Below are 5462 nucleotides of genomic sequence, written 5' to 3'. Positions count from 1 at the left end.
TGCTTTTTCACTCCAGGCTCTGTGTGTGTGTGTGTGCTTTCATCACCTTATTTACTATAACAATTAATTACTTTGTTTTTGTCAGCTGAAGGCAGAAATATCCATGTCAGTGTTCATAGGATTGATATCCTTTAATGCCTCTCTTAATTTTCACTATGGCTCTTAATTGTCACCAGGCTACTCAGCTCTTTGTTGGGAGATCATTTACTCTGGTGAACACTCCATTATTTCCAACACCATCCTAAAAAATTCCATGTCAGTTTATTCTAAAATTTAACCCATGATCCAGGAATGTCCATAAATTACCCAGGGCATTATGGGGGAGCAATGCCATGAGATGATTCCTAGGATGAGCATCAGTGATAAGAGTTGGACTGGTTTTGTGCAATGGGAAGATGAATATTTTATTTCAGTATTCACGTCTGTAGTTTTACATTCTGGAAAATATTGGTGTTTTCTTGGCTTTCTGTCCCACCATTTGTTAGGATTTTTTTTTTTTTTTTGCTTTGTTTTTTGTTTGTTTCTTTTGTGTTTGGTAATTTTTTTCAATTTAACTATTTTAAGATTTGCTACATGAAAATAAACAAAAACCTGGAATGATGCCCCAGCATGACCTTGATGCAAAAGATTGAAGAGAAACAGGAGTTAGTATTTATTCTAGTGGCATTCTGAGCAGGCTGAGCATATTTTAAAACAATTTTTATGTGCTGTCACGGTTTTAAAGGGATTCCTGACTCGCACCCATCTTTTGAAGCCTCAGCTAAGAGAGTGAATGGACCTAGTGCAGGATTTTCACTATTTGAATGTTTAGGTACAGGAGTTATTGCAGATTGAAAACACTGGGCAGTAACCAAGAGGAGATTTCCCAGTTTTCAAAGCAGAGCTGAGAAGAATTGAAGAAATATCACCAAACACCTGCCCCATCAGGGGTGATGCCACATATCACACTTAGGTGAGGCACTTTAATGCAGGGGACACTTGAAATTATTTCTGTGAGCAAAAATTTCAGGGTTTTGGTGCTGGCTTGCCTCTCTCTGCTCAGTCTTCATTAGACCTGCTGCTGCCCGTGTTATCTTCAAGTGGAAAGTTAAATGGAACTAATGCATAATCCGTGAAACCTCTGCACACCATTTCAGGAGGTAGGGCCATCCAAAAGTTCATGCTAACTAGACTGCTCCATTCAGCAACAAAGTGACATAAAGCACCCACTATTCATTCAATAGAACACTCAAGACAGGGGGCAAAAGTGCTCCAGAAAAGCAGGTTTTGCTGTAAGCAGCTATAGACACATTTTTCATTTCATCTTTCACCCAAACCTTTATCACCAGGGTGAGTACTATTCAGCTGTTATAGGAGATTGGCTCTCTCCTGATAATGTTTTTTCTGCCTGTTTGCTGATGTCAAGAACACTGAGCTGCTGTATCTCTATTGCACCTTTACAGAGGTGAAAAAGAATAAAGGCTTGGAGTCAGCCCTTTGGAGTCAGCCCTTTCTGATAAAAAAAAAAACAACCCAAAACATACACATTTAAAGAATCTTTTATTTCAGTGTGAGCTCTGCTATATTAGTCAGTGTAGATTCATCAACTCAGCTCTTCACTTATTTAAAGGGGGATTTTTATTTGAGTTGCTTCTACTAAATCAAGAAAAGACAAAAATTTCAAAAAAGCTCAGAGTTTCAGGGAGTTTTTGCCTCCAGACTGATAATGGTTACCAGGAAATAGAAGGTGCATCAAAGTAGAATTAAAAGAACTTATCTGACACATCACTATGTGCATCCAATTATCCAAAAACTTAGGGGCTGTGAGTGGTTCTGGCAAAACCAGTACTGTAAGCTCTGCCCTCAAACAACCCATAAACCAAGCAGAAGTCAGCTTTGGTCCTCTGGAATGTTTTATTGAGCAGCAGACCTTTCCTAATGGGCACAGATACCCTTTCTCCATGGCGGAGGGAAGTGGGGGCTGTGCCAGCACTGTCCTTCCCCAGGTTTAGATCAGCCTCAGGCAGCAAAGAATTCCATTCTTTGCTGGAATTGTGATTGTCTTTCTCTGGTTCTGCCCTGAGCCTTCCATGTCCCCTTCAAATGGAACAGCCATGAAAGAATTGCCATTTCAACAGCAGAAATCAAGAAGGAGAGTTCTGGAAAAGGAGTTACCAAGGCAGCTGGACGGACATCATATTTTTAAAAAGTAATTTTTCCCATTTACTCCCTTAAAAACACATTTAGGTGAGACCCACACCTGCCTTTCCTGTCCCCATTGCCTTCACCCGGGGTCAGCAGTGGTGGAAAATCCCCTCCCTCATTATCCCCTCCCTGGGCATCACTCTGCTTTCTTCTCTCTTCAGGTCATTTTCCTGGGTAAAAGCACCATGATTTAAAGAAAATTAAAAAAAAATTAAAATAAAAAATGGATAATAAATATAAATACATATATATTGACATATATCTTATATATAGCATATATAATATAATTTATATTATATTATATTATATTATATTATATTATATTATATTATATTATATTATATTATATTATATTATATTATATTATATTATATTAATTTAGACAGTCATTTATATCTATATATTTATATGTAAATATATTTCTATTTAAAATATATAAATATAGAAAATATAAATATATAAAAAGCTATGGAAATATATACTATATAATAATAAAATATCTATAAATATAACTATATAGAATAAGTATTTATATTTTATATTTATTATATTTTAATAGATAAGATTTTAATGTATAATATTATAGTATCTTGCTATATATGTATTTAGAACATATATGCATATATATAACATATATATACATACATATATACATATATATATATGTTTAACATATATACATATACGTGTATAACATATATACTTATATATGTGTGTATATATGTATATATATTAGAAATATGTATATATAAAATAAAAATATACTTATAAATATAATTTAAATATAAATATGAATTATATATAATTTTAAATATATGTAGACATATACATATACAAAAATATAAACATAAACATATATAAACATATATACATATACACATATATATACATATACACACACATATATATATCTACACACACACATATATATACACACACATATACATATATACATATACACACACACATATATATATACATACATATATATATACACACATATACATATACACTTATACATATACACATATACATATACGCACACACACACATATATATATATATTTTAAAAATATATATAAATATATATATATTAAAAAAATATATATATAAATTAAAAAAATATATATAAAAATAGAATCGGGCCCTAATTAGCAGGTTGATCAGCAGAGAGGGGAGCAGCAGCGCGGGGAGCCCGGCCCGGCTCACGCTGGAGGTTGAGCCCTGCGGGTCAAGGCTGGGGGGCAGCTCCGCCCGGGCTCTGCTGCTCCCTCAATAGACGACTTCAGTCCCGCCATTGTCAATCTGGCACCTTTCAAAAGCACTACATTCCCTTAATTAACAGGCTGGGAAAAAAAAAATAAATAAATAAAAATAGCCTTCCCTAGCAACTCTTCCATCAAATGGCACTTATGTTACCTTATATTCTGAGCACCTAACCCTATTAGCATGGCATTGTGTGCTCCTCTTGGAGTGCCTTTATGGACGCACCAATCTTAACGTGCACACTCATGGAATACGGGCAGATTTAGCAGCATTTTCAATTAAATTGACATTACTAAGGAGAATTTATGGCTTTTAAAAAATAAATATATTTTCTCTTATCTGTTTTACACCCTCAAGTTCACAGAAGAGCTTTTTTCCCCTATATTAATATTTCTTTTTCCATGAAATTAAATCACTTTCTCCATTGAATTTCATGCTCTCCCTGGTCATTTTGTTCTTTTCCTCCTCCTTTTTTTTTTCCTTTTTTCTTTTTTTTTTTTTTTTTCCTGTTGACACAAGGCAACACTTTGCATTGCTGTGTTCTCATGAGGGATCAGTTTATTGTCTGCTGGGTCTACAACACAGCACAAAACCATATGCCTCATTTTCCTTCCAAAGAGATGCAGGATATACTGGTTTGTACAATAACACAATATGGAGATAGTAATTACCCAGTTTTACCCTGTTCTGAGTGTGATTATGCACAGTTGTGTAATTCTTAGGGCCACAGCCACGAAGGAGTCTGCACTCCATAAATTTGTTTTAACAGTGTATAAGTGGAGTTTTCCTGGTATAAACCTCAGATTTCTCAGAAATCTCTTAATAGGGTCTCTTAATTCTGTTATAAATACCTGTATTTATTCCTGTAGGTAATGTTTGTCAGTGCTAATGTGCTTACTCTTCAGCTTGGAGTAGATGATTATGCTCTAAATTAGCTACCAGTGAATAACCAAGCTACACTTGGCAACTTTGATTTTTTTATTTGGTCCTAACACATCCTTTTGCATCTGCATTTTTCTTCTCCTTGCTAGAGCTCTCCCTGTTCTCTGTCTCTTCCTGTAGATGAAAATCTGGAAAGGACATTCCCAGCTCTGAAAGTTTTAAGTGAAAACTGTTCTGAATATAAAAGGTATTGTCAGATGGTGCTTTCTGAGCAATGGCAGCTGTGAGAGGTTTTCCCTCAAGAAAACAAGGTTATCTTCCAGATATCTGATGAATTATCTTAAAGATGACAGAGAAGCACTTTTCTTGGTGGAACTGCTTGCTTTTGTGGCCACAAAAACAACTCATTTTTTTGCATTACCCTTCTCAATAAGGCTTTAAGGTTATAAGTTGTTCAGAGTGAGCACTACCTCACAGTAGGCAACATACATCAGATAAAATCACAATCAATATAAAATACAATGATCTTACTGTACAATAAACCTAAGTATGGCAGCATTGACCCTCAGTGAGTCATCTAGGGGACTGACTGGACTTAAATCTTTTTCTCTTTTATTAACTGTCTTTCTCTTTATTTTTCCCCCTTTGTTTTTCTTTTTTTTTTTTTTTTTTGGTCCTAAAACATCCCTTTGCACCTTTGCATCTCCATTTTTCTTCTCCTTGCTCTCCTTGCTAGAGCTTGCTAGAGCTCTGTTCTGCATCTCTTCCTGTAGATGAAAATCTGGAAAGGCCATTCCCAGCTCTGAAAGTTTTAGGTGATAACTATTCTGAATATAAAAACTATTATCAGATGGAGCAGGACTGAGCGGTCCAGGGTCACCCCCGGGTCCCCACTCCCGCCTTATCGGATTTGCGGGGTGTGTTTTCCTGCATCCCTGCATTTCCATGCGGGAGGGATGGGCAGGGAGCCCCAGCCCTGCCCAGCCCAGGCTGGCATGCATGCCCTGGGGCAGGAGCACATTTCCTGCTCGCACCCCTCCAGGCACTGCAGCCTTGGAAAGTTGTTTTTCAACAAGCCTTTTTACCTTATCTTCAGTTTCTCAGAGAGTTTTCCTCTCAATCCTCCTTGT

The sequence above is a fragment of the Ammospiza nelsoni genome, chromosome 15 (genome assembly GCF_027579445.1).
Source record: "Ammospiza nelsoni isolate bAmmNel1 chromosome 15, bAmmNel1.pri, whole genome shotgun sequence".
Lineage (NCBI taxonomy): Eukaryota > Metazoa > Chordata > Aves > Passeriformes > Passerellidae > Ammospiza > Ammospiza nelsoni.
The sequence above is the reverse complement of the archived record's forward strand: the minus strand, read 5'-3'. Positions refer to the sequence as shown.